This window comes from Pinus tabuliformis, chromosome 1_2, assembly GCF_031772625.1.
Source record: "Pinus tabuliformis cultivar Carrire ecotype Pingquan chromosome 1_2, CPIR1, whole genome shotgun sequence".
NCBI classification, from domain to species: Eukaryota; Viridiplantae; Streptophyta; class Pinopsida; order Pinales; family Pinaceae; genus Pinus; species Pinus tabuliformis.
The window spans coordinates 768,486,281-768,510,978 of NC_142298.1; positions in this window are offsets into that span (position 1 = coordinate 768,486,281).

A 24,698-nucleotide genomic window follows, 5' to 3' on the forward strand; every position below is an offset into this window, starting at 1 on the left:
AAAATGTTACTGTGTGAAAAGCAGGTTATGTGAATAAATTGATGTTTGCGGCTATGCGAAGTGGGAAAATCTACAGAAACGAAGGTAGCACAGAACTAGAAACTAGCCCCTTGATTTCACCTCCGCAAGGAGGCGAAGAAGAGCTCGCGAATGTATCGCCAAGAAGTGTGATCAATCTGATAAGGCAGAGGATTCTGTGCATAACACCTCCACCCACACCACCGCCAGTTTCACTATCTTCACCCCCGTCTTCACCCATACCACCTCTGCCACCACCGTGAAGCAATATGGAAAGTGTGATAAGGCTACAAGTGTTCAAGGGAGTAGGGAATGAAGATCTGGACCAATTTGGGTTCGTGATAAAAGCTGTATGGGAAGCACAAGGTGTCACGAATGACAATATAAAGAAGGAAACGTTGGTCAGTGCTTTGCAGTATCACGTGCTGACCTGGTACATTAAGCATTCCAATGATAATCCAAATGCGGGGATATTGGATATCCAAGCTGCGCTAAACAAAGAATTTAGCAAGCCAAAATCGGAGGCACAGTCAATCATTGGATTCAAGGAAATCATAATTCTACCAGGTGAAACCCCGTGGGAGTTGGATCAAAGACTGAAGTGCACAATTATCGAATCGAACATGAAATTAATAGATGGGCAACACTACAAATGGTTTGTAGCATCGTTAACACTACATCTACAGAACGCCCTGTCGCAACAAAGGCTAACCACTTAGGTTGAGGCTTTGGAGGTCACAATGAGATTGCACAAGACTCCGATACAAGATCCTAACCTGGGAGTTCAAAAGATTCACGTGCAGTTGAAAAACTTGTGCCTTGAGATGCAGAGTTTGAAACAAGATAGAACAACTCACCTAGAAGTGCAAGATGAGGTATGGTGAACAAAAAATGCAAGGGGCAGGGGCACGACAATGACCATTGCCCGGTGTTCGCGAATTACCTTGCTGGAGAAGGGCTAATGCCTCTATGACTAGAGGCACAAGCAGGACCAAGTGCAGTGCCTGCACTATGGTGCGTGATTTTTCAGATAGGAGGGAAGCATGCTATAGATAACTGCCATCTATTACAGAAGTATACACAAAATTCCCAGAAATTGTTCTGTAATTTCTGCAGGTCAGTATGACATGATGAGCGCACCTGTAGCAGTTATGAATTGATGATGGATCGGACTCCTACCTACAGATTTCAAGCCAAAACATAGGCCCTCGATCAAAACATGGGAATGGCACGCACTAGATTTCAGGGGTGTGGACGAGGCCGAGGTGGAGTGGGACCAGGAAGAGGTCGCGAACAACTAATATGTTACAATTGCGAAGGGCTAGGACATTATGCCTATGATTGTACGAATCCAACGTGGCCATCATGCTTGTATTGTACATTGTTTGGTCATGAGACAGAGGACTATCCAACACTAATAGCGAGGTTGCGCGATAAAGGAGCACTCCAACCTCCCCCGACTCAGAACCTACAAATGATGAGGTCTGAGCCATGCAAGGAAGACCCCAATGTAAATATCATGCTCCGGAGTGGTATTATGACAGGGGATGACAAATGCAAGCAGCCTGAAGAAAGTACCTAGGGTCGCAAGGCCCCAACGAAGGAACCAGAATTTGATTTGGAGCGTTCTAAGGAGACCTTCATAGAAGCTAACAGGAGCTTCGTTGATGCCTCCACTTCAGGAAGTAAAGACAGACTGGAGCCGTAAATGGACCCATCGATGCTCACTACGTTCTTGGAGACATGCATGAAGCTGTTGCGCGACAACAAGGCAGTAAAGGGACTACAAGAACTCATAACTAAATGCACTGGGACTGCGCTAGGAGAACTATGAGTAGTTCGAAAGCTCGGGAAGCACACGACATGAACAGGAAGGGAGATGAGATTGACCGCACAGATTGGGGAATATGAGATGGACCAAGTGATTCTGGACCTAGCATCAGATGAGAACGTCCTTCCAAAGCAGACATGGGAGCGCATGGGTAGGCCTATGCTGTAATGGTCTCCTATCCAACTACGTATGGTGAACCAGTAAAATATCCTACCTATGGGGAGATTACAGTGAATCACAATAGATATCGAAGGAGTGAGCGCAATAGCAGATTTTGTAGTGATAGAGATTGTTGATGACAGCAATCCCTATCCCACGCTATTGGGAATAGATTGGGCCACTGACATGAATGGAGTGATAAATCTAAAGAATTGCAAGATGATCTTTGAGAAAAAGTCTCTATGCGTAGTGGTACCTTTAGACCCTGCAGAAGGATTGCGCTACACAGAGCCAGTGCGCGACTATGATAGCGATGATGACTTGGACTGTATCTACAAAATAACCGCGTGGGAGCAGGACTGGGTAAATCCAACCGCGAATGGCCGAATCTCATGTGAGCACGAAATCTCCTGCACATTAGATTCTGACGAGGAGATAGAACGATGGCAAAACTGGTTACACGAGGTAACCACGCTCAATTGTAACATGATGACAAAGTCACTACGTTGCGTAGTAACAGAGGTAAGAGATCTGCCTACGTATGATAGGTTGAGCGACGTGGATGACTTCCTGAACAAATTTGAAAAAGAAGTACCAGAACAGCAACATTTCAACACTCTAAAATGGGTACTATAAGCTACCCCTACAGGATGGTGGGGGACGCACCAAAGAAGTTTTGAGGACTAGCGCAAATCTAGAAGAATGATGTGCATGCAGTTTGGGAAGCCTCAGATGCAATTGAAAGACAAGTATGAATGATGAAACGACCTGCACACCCACCTATCTAGGTGGATATAGGAATATGGTACGAAACCTGTGCGAATGTAATCCGTCCTCATGGTAGGAGACACGATCGGTAAGGAGGTGCGGGTAAGGAAATGGCGCGAATGACTTCTCCGGTTGGGACCATGCAGTATGGAAAGACCAAGTGCGCAGAAAGATATCCATGCAGAAGCTTTTAACAAAGTACGCGAAGCACTGAACAAGGTCCAAAATGTGAAGCAGATTGATTGGGACTTGCGCGTACCTACGGTTCTCTAGGCTTATAAGACAAGTGCAAAAACCTAACCGCGTAGGCACTGCCAAGGCTAAAATATGAAGCAACCATAGTAGGCCCTATAGTACTTGGAGAACTTAGACCATGCATGATAGCACCGATAGATACGATGGTTCATAGAACCTTGGAAGTTGAAATCCGATAGGGAAATCTCAAACTCCAAGAACTTGAAGAAGAAAGGATATGATTAAGGAAGAAAAGCGCTTTGGTGGACATGGAAGTCAAGAAGTTGGAGAACAAAATATAGGAAGATTTTCTTGGAAAAAATCTAGGGTGATAAGGCAGGATGCATACGATCGCGATGACAGGTTTAAGGCCTATTGCCATGAATTGATCAGTCTGATGCCTTGGCTTGGACTGCACATTGCTAAGCGTATTGACCAGGGTAGCGCATTGTAGATGGTAAAGTGTGCGATGCCGACCATAACAATAAAAGGTGGGTATTCTCTAGGAAACATGATGGATGACAGGATGAAAATTTTCATGGGTGGTGCAACCACCTGACTAGCCAAAGGAAGAATAGTCTTAGTGCTCCAGGAAGTTGAAAGGGAGCGCTGGACTATAAACTATTTTTCTCGGGAGCTGCGCGATGTTGAAGCTGCGTGCAGAAGCAAATAATCACAAGGTCTGCAACAGCGCACGGGGTTCTGCGCTGCCGCACGGGTTGGCCAAAAAGTGACTGTTGAAGTCACTATTCATGATGGATGCTCGACTTGAGACCAAATGGAGTGAGCAGCAGGCATTTAAGATGCGATTTATGGCCAAGATTTAGGAAAATCTACTACCAAGGGAGCATTAATGAACCAGATTTTGGGGGAATGGTCGAATTTAAATTCAAAAGGCGCTATAAATTACAAAGGGTTGCCCAGCGAACAACACTTGGTCATTTGCGAATTGAGCTATTGAGCAGAGCCCCGATTGTTGTGTGTTGAGCGTTGATTGAGCCCCTGAGTTCGCGAGTGCTATATTTCTGGATAGATACGATGGCAACAGCTGAGGATGTTATGGAGATAACAGAAATGACTGCCAAGGAGGCTGCACAGGTCCTGATTGTGGAGGATGCTCCATAAGGTGCCGAGATTGTGGCAGAAATCCTGAAATCACCACGCACGCCAAGACCCAAGAAAGAAAAACAAGCGATGGTTCCCATATGTGTGTCCCTGCAGAACCCCCTGTGCACCAACCTGTCAATGGAGGAGAAGGGGAAATCTATCACCATAGAGACCGATGAAGAAGAGGAAGACCTGGAGGACCTAATCATCGTAGAAAATGAGGATGAAGGCATGGAGGAGGAAACCCAGCCTGTGCACCCCCCGACAAAGTTGCCTTCCTATGTCCCCCCGCGATAAGGAAAGGCTAAAGTACTCAAGGACCTAGACGAGATCAAGAGCTCGCTCCAAACCCCACTCCTTCCAGACAACATTATTTTTTAGGGCACGCACCTGGGATGGGTGCCGAGCCTAAAATTTGAAGATTGGGACCTTGCTGACCACGAGAAGTTCCCTCACCTTCAGACCAGGCACCTCATGAAGCCCAAGCAGAACACCACAGTGGGGGTTATAGGAATAGAGCCGCGAATGCATGGAGTGGAAAAGGCTGGGCTACTGAACCTGCTCTGGGTGCCACATTTCCACCATGCCCAAATAACCATTTTCGTCATTAGGCAGCTGCTCTGCCTGGTGCATGATGGGTGTTTGTGGCTAGAGAAGCCCATCCCCATCACGACAGACTTGATTCACTGTATCTCCCTGCTTCCATACAAAGGAGAGGACCCTGGGGACATCTCGTAGGGGAAGAGCAGTGACTTGGCCATCGTGGAGGCCATGAAGAAAAAAATACAAGTTGGCGAAGAAGAAAAGGGGTTACGCCATATCCAGCACCACTGGAAAACCAGTAAAGTGGCAAGGTTATGCGCAAGTGTCGCGCAGACTAAGTACCCGCACCGGTGGTTGCACAAGCTGAGCAGTGCTTGAAGGGGGTCCAGTTTAACTGGTCTAAGTTCCTCTCCAAAGAGTTTTTAGAGAATTTCCGCGGAGCTCGGGAATGGGGAAAAAAATTCCACTATGCATGGTTTCCGCTATCCATAGTGCTTGTGGCATGGGAATTACCAGAGGATAGTCAATTCCCCATAATTGACAGGGACCTGCCAGAGGTCACGAACTATGCTTCGCTCTGGGCCACAAAGGATGTTAAGAGGATCCGCGACAGTAAAATATTCTGGGTGTTCATGGAGATGAACCTCACAATGGAGATCAACCGCAAGTCGCGGTTGTCGCCCACTGTCTACAACAGCCTGCAAATTTTTGTGGAATTCAAAGCGAACATCCACAACATTTACATCAGAGCATGCAAGAACCTGACCAAGCAGTGCATAAATATACCCTTCGTAGCCATAGCCGACGTCATTTTTAAAGTATTGAAGGCATGGCCATCGAAGTGTCACGCCCCAGACATCGTGGAGATAGAGAAGTTGGTAGCACAAAAAAATAAAGACGAAGCCAAGCTGCACATCACACAGTTGGCTGAAAAGTGAAGGAAAGAAGCAGCGGCAACAGAAGTGAGGGCGGCACGCGACGCTGCAAAGATAGCACTTGAGAAGGAACAGGTCGCAACAACAGCAGCAGCGCAGGAGGGAGTTGCGAAGGTGCGCGAGGGCCAATCGTCGCCTTCACATGGGCAGGAAGCAAAGGAAGAAGAGGAAGGCACAGATCCACGAACTGCATCAACACAGTTAAAGCACCAGCACCCAGCCGAGTGGGCAGGGTCACGTAAGAAGGTCAAGGCATCGAATTTGTCAATTGACCCGATCACCCTAACCGAGGGTGATCTACACGACATCGGCGAGATAGTGCGCAATGTCACCTCCGAGGCCCTCCAAAATTTCATGCAAGAGAACCAAATTGTGTTGGGGGCCCTCAGAGCATAGCTGCAGGAGTTGCAGGTGTGCCCTCCTCAGGCTGGTACCCTTTCGACTAGCCTCGCAGTCGGCTCAATAGCAGCAGAACAGATGTTGTGCGCATGGATGAAAAATACCATAGTGATGCCGGAAGGGGCACTAGTGACATCAAATGAGGCCAACAGGCCTACGGTTAGCGCGCTGAAAGATCTGGGTCTCAATATGGCTGCACTCCCGCGAGAGACTTTATATGTTTTGCAGGATGGGATAACTACAGAGCTACGAGCTAGGGAGAGTCGTGCACTGCAAGTCCTCAGTGAGCAGAAAATCAATATGGAACGACTGATCTTACAATGCGACGAAGTGGTGTCGTGGAATCAACAGCTGGTACAAGTAATAGATGACGCTTTCCAAAGCGTCTCGCAGCTGGCCATCCCAGTAGACATACCAACAAAGGTGTGGATCCACAGGTTAGCAGCAGGGGCATGAGAGGTCAGGGAGGAAATGAAAAAGGTTTAGCTGGAGCTGAACCTTCAGATCACCAAGCTGCGGTTAAAGGCACAGCCGTCCACCCCTCCGGAAGTCAGAGAACAGCGTGCTAGCGCTATCACAGTGGGATTGGAGGAAATTGGCAGTGCAGTGCGAGACTGCACCAGCATGTTGGAAGAATCATTTGAGGTCCTCACAAATCTACAGGAGGACCCCAACATCCAGTGCTTAGAGACAGAGGCGTAAGAACTCCAACAGAAGTATGACAATGTCAAAGGAACTATGCAGACGATGGCCCTCACTCAGAGGCTCGCACGGATGCAACAGGTTAAAGTGCTAAAAGAACAGGTGGACGTGGCATGACACAACGAAGCAGTCCTGAAGGTGCACGTTTAGCCTTGGATCGACAAGGCCTTTACCATCACAGCAGAAATTGAAGGCAACCTCACACAAATTCCGGGGATGCATGCATTAATATAGAGAAGCACTTCCAACACAGAGGTCTCGGAACGACGTATGCAATAAATCCAGCAAGCAGTAGCTCAATGTGTTGTTGATATTGCCGCAGTTCGAGAACACTTGGAGGGACTCCGCGCAAAGATCTCTTCAACGACAGAGTGACTCGAGGGTGAGTCACGATGTTTGTTTTGGAGGCCTGTTGGGCATGGAATCCTCCCAAGGCATGTTTGGTGCTTAAAGCCCAAGTTTTGACCGAATATTGTTGTAAAAGTTCTGTGAATTACGGGCGCGGAGCATGAAAGTATGATAGAGTCACAGGGTTGTCCACCCTAGTTTTTGTAATGTAATGTTGGCTGGATAGACCTACCCATGGTCCGTGGACCATGTGATTGTATAAATAGAGTGAGGCTCTAAGTGTAGAAGATAATTAAAAAAACGAAGGAACTAATAGAAGAAAGAAGTCTAAGTGATTGAGTCAAAGTGTAAAGTGTGTCTGTGGGTCGTAGGGTAGGAGAAGGCTCTGCAGCTAAGTGCGCAGAAGCCTAGTAGTCCGCAACTGTGTGCGTGGACCCCTGCAACTGAGTGCGTAAGGCAGGTCGAGTCTGTAACCATTGGAAGAATCAATAAAGAGAAGTTTTGATATAATTCTGTGTATCTTTTGCTGGTTTAATGCATCATTGGATATAATTTGCAAATACACTGTTTATTTACTGCGCGATTGTGTATAAGTGCTTTGTATTGCTGAATGCTTTGTATTGCTAATTATAAGATATTCAAGTAGGAAAAGGTAGTTAATTAAAACTGGAAGATAAGTAACATCTCGGGTAATAGCGTAGAGCGCGGCACAACCCCTGGTTACGGCTGCGTGAAGGCAGTGTATCAGGCGACAAGAAATGGGAAGTGCACGAAGCAACCTGCGCGCAGGAGCAAGCATAGGACCAGTCAAACCTCTCACACATCTCAAGGGTGCGGAAACCTAGTTCTAGCACCCTCCCATACTACTTCTGGTGAGACATCAATACGCACTCCGCGGACTGTTGCTGAAAGGGCCAGTAGTACAAGGATTTGTTTGGTTGATTAACTTTGAACCTCTGTCAGGCCCCAACAAGCCAACAATAAATTTTTTGTAAACAGTCAATCTCAGCCTGAAAAATGGGTAAACATATACTAAGACAATGTAAATTCATTTATTTTAACGAGTTCGAAATGAAAAGTACTCGTCAATCTTTTTAGTTTTTGAGAGTCAGAAAAGATCTTAAAGATGACTCCATGGAGGTTCCTTTTTATTTTATTTTTAACAAGTATAAAAAAAAGATAAAACACAAACTCGTGTGAATCAGTAAAAAATGATCACTGTCCATCAAAAGTACCTGTAACTGCACAAAGAGATTCACCCATCACTGACATCAAGGAAAAATATTAAAATATTAATAAAATATTGACAAAAAATGACTTCAAAACTTATAAAGAGACCAAAAGTAAAAATATTTTTACCATTCCACCCAAGTAAATTTTGAGAGTACATTTGTGCCCTAATTTGCTTGATTTTCAGGTGACCAATGCGGGAGACTCAGGGCATCATTTCGCGAACCGTTTGCAGCAGGTAAGAGGTTCATCCTTGCTCTTGCAATTCATCATACTTTTATACATTTTTAATGGAATTTTTCATGCTAAAGGGAAATATTTTAAAGTTTTAAAACGCCAGCGATCATCGCGGGTTTCCTTATCGGACCCGCGATGATTGCTCCCGGGCCCAAAGGCCCTCACAATGACATCACTATATTAATAAAAACAAGCACGATGGTGCCAATGTAGAATTTTTTGAAGAAAATCTCTTCTTTTAAGGAAAAATTCCCAGTTTTGACCCATGAAAAAGGTTTTAACTTGCATTTAATGATGTTTTGTAGGAGATCATGGTTCTATAATGGAAAGAAAGAGGCTATGAGGCCGAAGATCACTAGGCAACCCAGGATCTAGAATGCATCAATGCTTTCAAAAATTGTGGGTTGTTGAAGTTCTTCAAGGCCACAGGATTGAGAGCTCAGATGGAGTTGTTGTTGTATTTCATCATCTTGTGGGATATTGATCAAGAACTCTTCACAATAAAAGACTAGGAACTAGTGCTAGAACAAACATATATATATATATATATATATATATATATATATATATTTCATCATCGGATTGTCTAGAGGGGGGAGAGATTCCAACTCTTTGGATCTCGCCCAAGAGGTGAAAGTACTAGTAGTCTCATCAAGAGACATTTCCCAGGTTCAAAGATGACCATGGGCAGGAAAGCAAAGACAACAACAATCACTAACCTTCCCTTGAGAACTATCTTGTTCATCATAGCTCATGTATCTGGCATGCAAGATCTCCATGAAGCCTCCCAGTTAGAATTCTGTTAAATGTAGTAGATTGCTTGACTCCCACAGCCTTCAACTGGTGTGGAGGACTGTTGGATAATATGAAGAGGTAGCTAACCAAAGGTAAACAAGGGAACCCGAAACAATTTGGTTTCAATTCAACATTTGTTACTTTCTTCCTAGAGTGGGTGCCCTTGTTTTGGATCCAGTTTTTAAAGGTACCAGATCCTCTCCCCTAGGATCCGCGACTAGTGTGGTGGAGTCAGCTCATGCCTCGAGGAGGAGGGAACCAACGGATACATTTCCCTCCAAATTTTTTCAGTTGGCTACATTGCCAACTACTTGTTGTGGATGATTATGCTTATGCCAGGACGGATTTCAGATGGGATTTGGATCTACCTCTACCACCGGGAGAAAAGTGGGTTGACATCGGTAAAAATTGTTTTTATTTTTATTTTTTAAAGTCTTATGAAATTTTTGTAAAGTGTAACTGAGATGTAACTTTTGATAAATTTGCAGATGTCAAACCAGAAAGACCACCTGGAATGTCACCAATTACACGATGAGCATCCCATCAGATAGTAGGCGCTGACTATGAGGAAGGGGCGGACCCCTTGGTAGAGATGAACCACACTCTGGATGTGATTACTTGGGGGATACCTGACTATGCTACCATCGACGAGGTGCCACTGCGTGGTAGAGGCACACCATAGGATTTTTAGTGAGATTGGGTCAGCTTTTAGGCTGAGTGATCAGAGCAGTCTCATGCTACCATGAGCATCAAGTGGGATGATATCCTTCCTAGTTATTTTTACACATTTTGTAGGCTTTGAAAGGCAAGAGTCTCAAAAAACTTTATTTTTTGATATTATGATGTAAACACTTATGACAGATATATATATATATATATATATATATATATATATACACATCTGCATGTTTTATTTTCTACTTATGTTTCCATGTATCATGATGATGTGATTGGTTTTATAAATTACGCAAATGTCTATTAAGAACATAGTTTGCTAATACATCTGTTAATGTATTCAAATTGTGTGGAATATGTTGATATGTGATAAAATCAAAAGTCCTCTCCAGTAATAAAACACATAGATACATACGCAATATCTATGGATTTCTTACTGAATAATGATTGTTTAACTATAACACAACGAGTTGAGAATCTAACTTGACAACTAAATCTCTAATGCCAAGAGCAACTGCTTCTAAAAATAGTTCAATGAATGCATTGTATTCAGTAATATTGTTAGTTGTTCGAACGAGGCATATACCTTGTAAGTTAATCAACTCACCATCAGGAGAAAAGAGTGCCCAAGCTGTGGAAGACAAATTCTGTGTTCTACGACAAGCATCATCAGCAAAACCGAGATAATGAATTGATGACATCTGCAAACTGAGTGGAACACAAGGTAAGCAGATAAAACACATGTCTTCAAAGCAAAAAAACACATGAAAAGTAAAAAAGAGAACACTAATGAATTCACACACTAATGTACAAAAAGTCATTACATGAATTTCATGCATAATACTTTTTCAAATCAACCCATTTCGGGGCTGCGAAAATGCATTTCCTTCGTAATAAACTAGCTCATAAGCACCTTTTTGAAAAACACGTTTGACGATATATGGCCCATGCCACATAGGTTCGAACTTTCTAGCGCCTAACTTATCGTTAGCCTGATCATAAAGGAGGACCAGGTCGCCTTCAGAAAAAGTGTGAGGAGAAATGGTTTGATCAAAATGAGCTTTGACATGTTTCTTTTGGGCTTCGATTACCAACAAAGCAATGCGATGGGTCTCGTCAAGCCTCTCAAGGTAGAGTAACTGCTCCTCTTTAGGCGAGGTATTAGGAAGAAGTTCGACAACTAATTTGAGCGAAGGGATTTCGCATTCAGGAGAGTTGCCTCTAAACCATAAACTAGCTGGAATGGAGTAAATCTAGTGGCCATCTTAGCAGAAGTCTTGTAAGCCTAGAGAGCTGAGAATAACATCAGATGCTAGTCCTTTTTGTGCTTCCCAATGGTGCGTTGAAGCATAGTAATCAGAACTTTATTAATTGCTTCGACTTGGCCATTGGCTTGTGGATAATAAGGAGTTGAGCTATCATGATGAAGGCCCAACTGAGCAGTCAACTCTGCCATCATGTACTGACGAAAATGTGATCCATGGTCAGTTACAATGGCTTGAGGAACACAAAAATGCTCTATGACGTGGTTAAAAAGGAATTGAGCAGTAGTGATATCATCAGCATTGTATGTGGGCATCACCTTAGGCCATTAAATGAAATAGTCGACGATGACGATAATATAGCCATGCACCCTAGCTGAGAGAGGGTTACATGTCATGAAATCAATGCCCCATTTAGCGAATGGGCCAACGGTAACTGCTAGGTGTAAGGGTGTTAGCGGGGCATGCTACTTGCAGTTAAAAATATGATATTCATGACATTTCTAAACAACCAAAATATAATCTTTAAATATGGAAGGCCAGAAATAACTGGCATTAAGGATTTTCTGAGCAGTGGCATAGCCGGACATATGACCACCACATGCCCCAGATTGGTAGTCATTCAAGACCCGTTCATCCTCTTCAAGCGTGAGACACATACGAAGAACATAGTCCACATCGACTCGGTACAATGTATCACCAAGAATCCAATAGGGTTGGGACTGATGCCGGATGCGGCGTCGGTCGAATCGAGACAACTCAGATCAGAAGGTTTGGGTTTGAAGATAAACGATAATATCTCCATACCACGGGTCAAGAGTGTTGATGAGAAACAAAGTTTCATCAGGAATCTTCTCAGTAAAATTAGTAGAAGTGTTTGTAGACAGAAGGGCACGTATCAACTTAGCAAAAGCAAGTGATTTATTTGATTTGGCGGCAGTGAACTCCAAATCAAACTCCTATAGGATAACAATCCATTTGGAGTATTTTCCCCCCGTAATTGATGAGTCAATATATAGGTCATGGGGTTGCAATCGGAAATCACTGTGGTTTTCCGTAAAAGGATGTAATGACGAAATATTTCATCATGGACTGCTGCCAAGGCAAGATTCTCAACATGAGTATATTGAGATTCAATGTCAAGGATATTTCGGCTCAAATAATAAACCACATGTTCGTTGCCATCATCATCATCCTGAACCAACAACATAGTAATGGTAGTGTCAGTTGCAGCCAAGTATAGGAAATAATCACGTCGATAATCAAGGGGATGCAGTAAAGGAGCACTGATAAACATGTTTTTCAAAGCATCAAAGGATTTCTAGGCAACTTCATCCCAAATGAAAGGGATCCCCTTCTTAAGAAAATGAGTAAAAACCTTGGCGAGTTCAATGTAGTTAGGAATGAATCGACCAAGAAAGTTAGTCTTTCCTTGCAAGCTTTGCAATTGAAGAAAAGAGGTGGGGGGCTAAGTTCACAATAGCTTCAACTTTTAAAGGATCAATTCAAATACCTTCGCGGGACACCAAAAAACCCAAGAGTCGATCAGATTCAACACAAAAAACGCACTTGTGCAGATTAAGGCAGATGTTATAATTTCAACATCGCAGAAAAATGGATCTTAAGTGGTCCAGATGGTCATGACGTTTAGCAGAATCAGATGGTAAGTCGTCAAGGTAAGGTTGAACAATGTGACGAATATCATGAAACGCATAGGACATTGCTCTCTGGAAGGTAGTGCCATCATTTTTTAAACCGAAAGGAAGTTGCTTATAGGCAAAAGTACCCCAGGGACATATAAAGGTCATCTTATGTTGATCAGCAAGAGAGGTGTTGAAGCCAAGACAATTACTTGATAGTCTTTCTCTAATGGACTTAACGACATAGAATCACCAAATGAATCAATTTGATATGGATTCAGAATAATCCAAGGATCAGTAGAGACCGAGATCATATTAACTGAAGTGACATTCGAAGGTGGGAGAGTAAAAGTACCCATTAAAGAAAAGTCTTTGAAAATATCCGCCTCCACACTCTCATAAGGAATTTTGGTATTTCCCACATACAAGACATTGTTGTTCGATGAACCGAAAGAGAAAAAAGACAGTTGGTCGACGGTGACAAATTTTCCTTCATGAGGAAAACAAAGCACCCAGAACAAAGAAGAAACCACACAAAACATAGCGTGGGTCCAACTTTGTCTGAGAAGAAGGTTGTAATTGAGACTTGCATCTACAACTTCCACTTATAGCTCAACCATCTTTCCTTCCAATGTGATCAGAAAGTTTGTGAGAATACCATATGGACTGGAGCCCCTACCATCAAAGGCCTCCAAAGTGTTTGGTGACTGATTGAGAGGAGGAGAGCCAATGGCCTTCCAGCATGAAACATACATGATGCAAGTGGAAGCACCTTCATCAATAACAGTTCAATGAATCGTCTTTCCTTTAATGATAACTTGAATCAGAAAAGAAATCTGATGAGGAAGACGAGGAACGTGGTTTTCAAGATCAAAGGTAATTAAACTCAAATTGGAAGGATCAATAGCTCCTATAGTAGACAAGAACAATTTTCGTTGCGTTGGACATGTTTAGAGAAACTCAAAAGCAGACATCGCCAAAGGTGCTTGAGCTAAATCTTCAACAATATTATAATGCTATGTAGCTCTAGCATTCATATTATAAGATGATTTCCGAAGTACTCCTTTGGGACGTGGTTAGATTATGGATTCATTTTTAATACACTCAATATGGAGCAGACCAGAACTAGACGAAGTGGAAGTAGAAGGTATATCAGTGACTTCTTTCTCCACCGTCTACTTTTGTGGGGTTTGATAGTCCTTTGTTCGAGTAGCAATCGAAATATGTGATGAACCTTGCATCATGAAAACTTGGGAACCAGAGGAGGCAGAGGATTGGATTTGGTCTAGAAACTGTGTCTGCTGAGATGAAAAGGTTCTTTTAAAACATCCGAAGTCCCTTTCAATAAGCAGTTAACTTCAGAACATTGGGGAAAATCCTTGGTATAATGGTCTTCCTCACAGATGAGGCAAGGATATTTTGGCTTTCGCTTAGAAGCATCATCAACAGATGATTTGGGTGGATCCTATTTCAAGGTATCGGTTTTGGCTTTACCTTTACCTTTTTTCTTACCTTTTGAGGCCTTATCGACTGTGGTAGACTTAAAAACATGTACCTCAGAGGTTTTACTAGGATTTAATGAATTTTTCGAAGGATTATTGGAACAAGTGTCTGAAATAGATTTTTTCTTCGAGGAAGTCTTAGCGAAATTCTAAGACACTGAACCAATTACACCATCAACAAGTGGTACATCGGGAGACTTTGAGGTTGTCGAATCCAAAGATGGTCTTGGAGCATCAGGCAACATCTCATATAACGTGCCAGATTGGGAATAGACTAAGTTTAGATACTGAGCACATGCAATAGCTTGGTACTTGATAACACATCCATCCATTTCTATATTCGCAACACTTTTGTTTACAAATGATTTTGTGAACCATTCGGTCAATAACTCATCAAGAATCTCGAATTTGACGAGGTGATGCCTATGTCTCCATACATGGATATGATCAAAAATGTGGGTCACAGTATCTTGCTTCAGGGATGGAAGTGGGTGAGGAAGGAAATAGCTAAAGAGTTAAATTCAACATAGGTAGCTCGAGGCAACTCGATATACCATTTTATGGCAGCACCTATTAAGGTTCTCTAAAAGAGGTAGAGATAGATAGAATCGTTAACATATGAATTTGAAAAGCACCATAAGTGATATGTCATCACATGGGCTTGTAGGTCCGCTTTAGAATTTCCTTCGAATTTAGGGCAATCGCTTGGAATTTTAGTTGAAATCGGAGGCCAGTAAGGCAAATGAAAGATAGGATCATTTGTGAGCCTCGAGACATCAGGAAGTTCCAACATAGCCAAGAAGGGAAATTGAGGATTGAATGACATGTAGGGCCTTTGAGGAGGCCCAAAATGTGGGTTCCAACCTTGCTGGTAAGGATTCTACCCCTATAGTGGTGGATTTTGATGATATGGGATTTGATTTTTTCCCCATTGAGGGTTACCTTGACCATAAAGTGGATTTGGTCTAGGGTAGGTTTAATATTGACCTACCACGGGCTGTTGATAAGCATTATATGTAGAATATGGGTTGTAAGATTGTTGTACCTATTGACCCTGGACCTGAAGAGATTGGCCCTGTTGCTGCAAGGGTTGACCTTGCTGCTGTAAAGGTTGGCCTTACAGATACAAAGGTTGAGTAGGCTACCAAACAAACTGATTTTGCTGCTATAAAGTCTGTTGAGACAGTTGCAAAGGTTGCCCCTGTTGTTGCAAAGGTTTCCCTTGTTGTTGTAACAATTTCCCTTGTTGCTGCAAAGGTTGCCCTTATGTTTCAAGGGTTGTTGGATAGTTCCTTTGGATATACCTTGTGGGTATTGGAAATTTCTGAATTGAATCTGACCATCTCCACCCAGAATAGTGGATTGGTCAGGTTGGACATAAGCTCCTACTTGTGAAATGTAAGATGGATTGACCAAGGCTTGCGAACCATATGGGACGTAAGCTTGTTGGAGTGGAATCTAAGCCATATAAGGCTACTAATACTGGATATTACCTGACCCGAATGGACCAACAGGGTTAGGAATACTACCAGAATAAGGTTGATTGACTCCAACCATGTGAGTTTGTAATCCACTCACATTAGTTTCACCTAACACAAGAGGAATAGTCGAATTTCCCCCCCAAGTGGTGGCACATTCTATCCACTTGACGAAGGGGTTGATGAACTAACTAAAATCTGACCTAAAACAATCAGTTGTACCGAAATGGATGGTTGAAATAACGATACAGGTTGTGATTGAATCATAGGTTGAACAAGAATTGACGTAACAACAGTTTGTACAGAAGTTTGAGAGGTCACATTTGGAATGAATGGACCAAAAGTAGGCATGACATTTGAAGACCAAATGGGATTTTGATACAAAGACAAAGCACTAGGAGTTCTTGAAACTAACTGGGCTAGGGTTGTATAACCAGGTGGAAACATGGGCCCATTGGTTTTAGGAAGTGTGTGAGATGGGAATCTTCCTGTAAAAGGAAAGCCTTCTGGAGGAAATTCATACCCTTGTTCATCATCGACATGAGGAGTATGAGTAGCGGAAACTTCCGAATGACCCGGAGAAGAGGTTGGGATCTCACCTTTTGAATCCATGGGTGGAAACAATTGGCGAGGAGGAATCTGAGATGTACAAGGAGATAACTCCAAAGGAACACCAAGCCAGTTGTAAGGACTATAAGGACGCTGAGGAGATACCACAACAAGATCAAATAATGGATTCGGCGGATAAATAACAAGCCTCTGCAAACTCTTAGGGGTCTGCAAACTCTCAGGGGTTTGTATAAGATTGTTAGAGGTCTCAAGATCATATTCTTGAGGTGACTAGGAATTCGATGGTGGTGGACGAGAAGACAGGGGTCAAATACTTGGAATAATCCCAAGCTCAAAACCTTGATCTTCAAGGGACTGAAGAATCTCTAGATGAACTCCTTGGGAGGATCCTTCAGAGTATCAGACAACGAAGGGGAACTTTGGGGTGAACTTAATGGTTCAGCCATGATGAATTTCTCTCAAGAGAAGAAAAGGAAAGGAGATTCGTTGAAAGCTGATTAAAAATAAAATTTACAATGATTTACCCAAGATCGGGACAAGAAGAAATTGCATGGGTTCGACATGTTATCGTGAGCAGTTATTTTTAGAAACAAAAACTTTGCCTTTTAATATTTTAAGAGCCGAGAAAAGGACTAAAAGGTGACTCTAGTCGCTTTCGATGGTCTTTTAGAATTTGAGCTAGAAAAGATCGAAATGACTACTGAGGTAATTCTAGGCAAAAAGGAGTACCAAGTAACTGTGAACTACAATATACACCTTAGCAAATAAATTTACTGAGGACTTGATGTATGTGCAGGAAATCTCCCTGAATGTTGTGTTCGGTGTATCACATTTACAGGGTGGCAGACTCGACTTCTTATGGATAAATGTTTGAAACCTACGAGGGTCTCCCTTTATATACTCAATGGTATGGGGAGCACAAGTCCATGCTAGCACTTGTCTAATGCAAGAGTATTGCGAACGAAAACTACTAAGTTTTATAGATGCTAGGACACGTCTCTAGCCTAGACCACTAAGTATGAACGTTAATGTTTCAAATGCCCCTTAGATTCATTAAGGTAAATTTTAAAGTTAATCTTTGAATTAAGTTTCAGTTTTGAGGGCTCAACGATGGCACCTGCTCCTAGAATGCAACTAAATGATGAAAATGACACTTTTCATTCAATAAAGGCTATTCTACCAAAGGAAGAGAAACAACCAATCAATGCATCAAACAATCCAAAAGAATCAATAAAAAATTTTCAATGCAATAAAATGAAATCTAATATTTCATTTTACTAACAAATACAATGCCATAGAGATGGAAATCTTTTTCTTTTCACTAAAGATGCAATCAATGCAAATTAGTGCAAAAGAGCAAAAGAAAATGCAAACAATTCACTACTCATCAAAATCTCTTTCACTTTCCGATTTGAATGCAAGAAATGTTTCGAAAATACTTCAATGATATACACTTTCACTTTTTCGAAACACAAGAATAACAACAAGCACTTCCTTTCGATTCAATCGAAAGACAAACAATTTTGTAATCTATTTCTTGCTAACGGAACTAAAGTGACTTTCAAAGCATCTACTTGATTTCGACACTAACGAAAATAACTTTAAACCAAAGAACCAAAAGTGACTTGCCAAATATGTCCAGACGCAAAAGAACTCTTTGAACAAAGGCAATTTATCTCTGAAGAGCATACCAATGAGTAAATGAAAGGTGACCTAGAAACCCTAGGAACCCTAGGAACCCTAGAAAGAAAATCAAGAGGCAATTTTAATTAGACAAACATGTCAACCAAGACAATGAAACTATAATCACACGAAAAAAACACGACTAGAAGGAAAAATACTGAAATCAAGAAGAAAAACCTAATTTTTTTAAAAAATTGGGATCATCGCACTTGTCAAGGAAAAACAAGCGATAATCGCAACTATAATTAAAACATCCGCGATGTCATCGCGACTGTCAGAGAGAAAACCGCGATGGTCAAGAAAAATGAGATAAAACCAAAAAATCTTCAAGATATGCAAAAAACAAAGAACCTTCAAGAAATTACCAGTAAGTGAAAAAGTTACAAACAAACAAACAAACATGAAAACGGATGATTGGTCAAACTCAACACAAAAGTAGGATGAAGGATTGAATGGAAAGGATCATTGCTTCCCTAATAGAGTCGCCATTTTTTTGTCTAGGTAAATCCTCTCTGCGGACAAAGATGTTCCCTCTAGCCCAATGAGTGGGTCTAGCAACCAAAGTGACAATCTGCTAGACACTTTCCTAAGTTACAATTGAAAAGAGAGACAAAGAAGATGGATTACCTCGTTCTAATGCTATCTCGATCTCCTTTATTGAAGACCTTGAATCGCTTGCGTCACGGGCTTGTTCCTACTACTCACAGCATTTATGCACCTGCACAAGATATCAAGACACAACAATGCATGCAAATACAAATAACATATTCAAAAGGAACCTACATAACTGATCAAAGAATGTTAAGCTAAATGATACATGAGCATACACATTTAGCGAAAATGAACCAGTGGTTGTATATTAATAGAAAATAAAGGGAATCATACAACCAAGCCTTGATTTTGATAGGTTCTCCTTGAATGAATATCCAAGTCCAAGCTAAGCTCTCCAAGCACTCCTTATCCAAGCCAAATGAGTAACATATAGGTACATTCTTAGCATAAGGGTGCAAATACACATAGACCAACCATTTGGGAATGAGAGAGGATGAATATATAGGCTAGGAAAGGGAGTTAGGATCTCTCCAAAGATAGGAGTAGGCCCTTATCTCAAGGAGGTAGCTCATAGGGATAAGACCAAGAGACCAAGTTGGGAGAATTTGACCTCATCTATGTCGAACAACCTCCAGCTCGCCGCTTTGGAAGCTTCTAGATCATGAAGCTTCTCATCCTCTTTGGGAAAATTTCATTTTTGGGATCATCATGGGTATACAAGTGAATAGAGCGATGCCATCGCGGGTCAAGTATAGTGCAACAGGCGACCATCGTTGTTTTTAGTCTCATAAGGGCGATGATTCTCAAATTAGGGTTTTAGAGCTATTTCCTTCAAGGAAAGCTCAAGGAATTTTCCAATCAATGTCTTAGGAAGGATCTAAACTGCATATATGAATGAGTACACTACATGATGGTCACATTTCGGGAACTTCGAGGTATGTCACAGGGAAGTGCAGGAGGTGTGACAAAATACTGTGTAACACATGGGGTACGGAAAAAGGCTAGGTTAGGCTAAAATCCACTATCATAACCTGGCAAAGCCATGCCACTGACAGAAAGAGGACCATACACCAACATGAAAATCCATGCATGTCCAAACCAGCTAGGAAATCACACGCAAAAGGGTACCTGCAAGTATTCTTGCTGAAGTTGCTTGATCTTGCTTTCCTTTCCTTGATCCTTTCTTGTTTTCCTTTCCTATGCTTGCTTTTCCTTTCCTTGCTCCAAACTAGAGTACTCCAAGAAAAATCTAAGTGACCAAGAGAGCGAGAGAGGGAGAGATAGAGAATAATGAGAAAGCTCCAAACTTGAACTTAACAAAATCCATGAATTGATCCTCACAAGCCTTTTATGCATGAGGTCTCTAATTTCTTCATTTTCCATTATTTTCCTTCAATTTCCTACTCACATGAAACCTATGACCTTTCACCTTACTTTTCTCTTAATTTCCTTTATTTTCATAAATAAATCTGCCAAAATTCCTTTTTGCCTTTTAATGCCTTTGCCTTAGACTTTGCCAATTTTCCTTAGCCAAAACACACATCCAGTGATGCCCACTAGGATATATTTGCCCGACATTCAGCTTGGAATAAGTATCCCTTAACCATGCTCTTATTTTTCCTTTATTAACTTTTATTACATGAAAATTTCCACCAAGGCTGTTGCAACAACCAAAGTTTAAAACATTATGAAATTGACATTTTTATAAAAATTTAAAAGCGACATTTTGATTGGCTCGCTATAGGGGGTAATTTTTCTATTTTTCTAAAAAAATTCTTTTGTTTTGTTTTTTTTATATATATATATATATATATATATATATATATATATATGTTATCCCCTATTTATTTCTTTTTCTTACTCTTTTTTTTTAACTTTTGAAAATAATTTGCAGAATGAAATAATTATTTACAACATCTCATGGGAGAAATTCAATAGATAATCACTAATTGATCCTATGAATTATAGGACCCTAACAGAATGCATAAATAGATTCAACACCCTAAAAACCCCTTGAGGCACTCAATATTTGCAAATTAAACAACTTAAAGTTATGATTTAAAAAAAATGGTACCGAATTTTGGGAAAAATTGATTAGAAAAAACTACTCGGAATATGGCCATTTCATCTATTAATTAGACTACACAATTTAATTTTTATTTGAATAGCCTTGAGGAGATCATGGAGTTGGGATTTATTCTTTCCATGTATGCATGCTTGACAAATTGACCTTACTCACACATTTGACCACTACTGTTATATACCTAAGGGGGATAATATGGGGTACAAAGGGAGGTACCTAAGGGAATAATGTAATAATGGGATGGGCCATAGTAATAAATAAGGCAATTAACCCGAATCATGTAAGGGACCACAAGTAGTTAGTAATAATGTAATGGGCCCATGGTATTAGATAGATGGTATTGAGAGAACCATGGTAATGACCCATGATATTGTATGTATGAGGCATATATAGAGGCTAGAGACTCGACATTGAGAGATGTCACAGATTATTGTATGAACAGGCATATGGCTTGTGGAGTTTTCTCCTTCCTTAAGGAGTGAATGTATGGTGTTGCCCTACCTTAAGGGTTTTGATCAATAAAGAAACATTTCTATCTATATTTAGATCTTGTTATTTCTTGGGTTTATTTCTTTTATCATATATTTCTAGGTTAGAGCTATAACAAGCCGTATCAAAGCTATAACAAGTGGTATCATAGCACTTTCTTGGGCAAAAGTGGAGAATTTTTTTTAATTTTTTGTAGGAACTTTCTGGGGCGAAAAGTTTGCAGATTAGATTTGTATGTTTTGGGGAAAAATCTGCAGAATCTAATTGCAGATCTAGATTTTTTGGGAAAAAATACCCGATTTCAAAAAAAAAAAAAAAAAAATCAGCCGAATCAAAGTCCGGATGAAGGAGATATCGCTGATCTAAAAATCAATGGTGTTGCAGACATTTTTTTGGGGCAGCGAGTTTCGGCGTATATCTATACGTTTTGGGGCAAAATCTACAAAATCTAATTGAAGATCTGGATTTTTTGTGAAAAAATACCCGATTTCAAAAAAAAATTCAGTCGAATCGGAGTCCGCATGAGGGAGAAACCGCTGATTTAAAATCAACTATTTTTTCAGAATTTTTGGTGACTGTGGGAGAGTTACAGTGCGGATCTGAAATTCTAGTGCCTAGATCGGGATTTCTATCACATGCGAAGATGCGAAATGGTCATTCCGTTTCCGAAAACAGGTCATAATAGGGATTCTGAGCAATATTGACTAAATTGCTGCCACTTTAAATTTTCGCCAAGTAAGTGATTTTTTTTTTTTTCGTGCCGTCTAGCAAGATGTTTTTTACAGGAAAAGATAATGGCCCTACTATTGAAGAATTCATAAAACAAAGAAAGTTCACATATGGGACAGATTGGAAGGATTTAGTGTGGCTTGGTTTCAAAGATGAGGCTACCAAATGGTATTTCTCACTTGACAACAAGCAGTTGACCAAACTTTCAGATGCAGAATTTGAAAGAGTCCTTTTAGACAAATGGTCTCGTGCTAGAAAAAAGGAGAATGAGACACGTAAGGGGTTATTTTCTACTGGTGTCTCCTTATTGCAGGTTCATGGATTGATTCAGAAGGAGAAGATCGTTGTGTCTATAAATCCTAGTTGCACGCATAATTTTATCAATGTTAATTTGGCAAAAAATTTGCAAGTTCCAGCAAAACACATTGAAAACACACAGGTGGATGATGAGGATGTTCAAGTGTATAAGGATTTGAAGGTTTCTATGGATAAGTATGTGTTGCATGGTGATTTTTATACTTCAGAGATGGATAATATGGATGTTGTTTTGGGATATCCTTGGACAGAATACGTGGGTACTATCAATATTAATGTGCAGAAGAAATTCCTGAAGCTCTGGTACAAAAAGAAGAAAATTACATTGTAGGATATTTCCATCAATAAACAGGTAGATTCCACGGAGGTTAAAGCAAAATATGTTCCAGGGACTAACATATCAGATGATGAGCCTTTGATGATCGACAATCAAACACAAACAAAAGTTGAAGCAAAAAAAGTTACAGGTGTTGATACATTGGATGAGGGCTCAGTGGTTGAAATAATATTGGAAGATAAGACACCACAGCATGCACTCGATAACAGTCAGGCTCCAATAAGGGGTGAATTAGAGAAAAAGACACAGTGGGTTAAAACTTCAACACATCATCACCCACATCACCCCGCAATAAAACAACCAACAAGATGGAAACCAATTAGCCACAAGAACAACAACCCCCGAATGATAGATAGAGAGGAGTGAAGATCCACCTACTACACATCAACACAGAAGAGCTGCCAAGGTCAACTTCCATCTCAAGCGAGCAAGGCACCAGCGAGATCGAGGGTTCATCTTTCTCTTGGATGGCTAGATGCGCGTGCATGGTACTAGTGGACTACTCTTTTGAGTAGATCTTATTATTTGTGTTATTCCCATGTTTCGGTGATGAAACATGTTAAGTGGGGTGGAATTTTATATACCTAGGGGGGATAATATGGGGTACAAAGAGAGGTACTCAAGGGAATAATGTAATAATGCATGAATCATGTAAGGGACCACAAGTAGTTAGTAATAATGTAATGGGCCCATGGTATTAGATAGATGGTATTAAGGGAACCATGGTAATGACCCATGGTATTGTATGTATGATGCCTATATAGAGGCTAGAGACTCCACATTGAGAGATGTCAAGGATTATTGTATGAACAGGCATATGGCTTGTGGAGTTTTCTCCTTCCTTAAGGAGTGAATGTATGGTGTTGTCCTACCTTAAGGGTTTTGATCAATAAAGAAACATTTCTATCTATATTCAGATCTTGTTATTTCTTGGGTTTATTTATTTTATCATATATTTCTAGGTTAGAGCTATAACAAGCGGTATCAGAGCTATAACAAGTACCTCCCTTTGTACCCCATATTATCCCCTTAGGTATATAACAACTACCTTTGTGTCCCACCATGATACATTCAACCACAAACTCTCTATGCACTTGTGATTATCTTAAGGTACTAGGAAATTATATTATTTGACGTCCTTAAAGTGATTATCGATTAACCCATGTCTCAAAACCTAATACTAATAAATACAAATACATTCTAGTAATGGGATGGGGGGATTTAGTGGAAGTGAATCATTGTCTCCTACTAAAAAATAAGGGGAGTATATAACATTGAGGTAGGTTGAGCAAAACATTGGGCTAGGTTGTACTCTAAATTCTTTAGGTATTGGCCATTTTCTAGCCACTCAAAATAATGGAAGGGAAATTGACATGTTTGGCCTAAAATTGGTAAGAATCAATTTGAATTGTTGAAATTACAATATTAAAGGTTTGAATTGCACAATATAATTGCAAAAAAGGTATACTAGGGAGATAAATCCATTTTTACACTAAAAACAATAACTTCATCAATCCCAAATTGTAATTTTGTCAAAGATTGTCTTGTTAAATTTCAAAGATGAAAAATTAGAAAAAATAAAAAACATAAATTATTAGACTTCTTCTTAAAATAGGATTTGATATTATAGTAAGATTTCATATTGATGTCACTCATACATTTAACCACTACCTTTATATTCCCCATAACAACTTTTACCATTACCTCTATATACTTTCATAACTATCTTAAACCAACCTAGATCCATATTAACCCTGGATCTATTAAGCACCGAGAGGGATAAAATTTCTTTTCACGTTAAAAGAGGTTTGCATCTGAAGAGATTTGATCCCCCTAAGCGCTTGATAGATCCAAGGTTAAGATGGATCCAGGTTAGTTATATAATATTATATAATATCTATATTTTCATCTATGTTCCTCTTTCTTATTCCCTCTCTCTATCTCACACCCTAAGCCTACACACTCTCTCTCCATATATCTCTCTCTCCCTCCCTCCCTCTTCCTCTCCATCTCTCTCTCTTCCCCTTCTCTCTCTCTCTCTCTTGACCTTCTCTTCCTCTCTCTCCCCTCGCTCTTT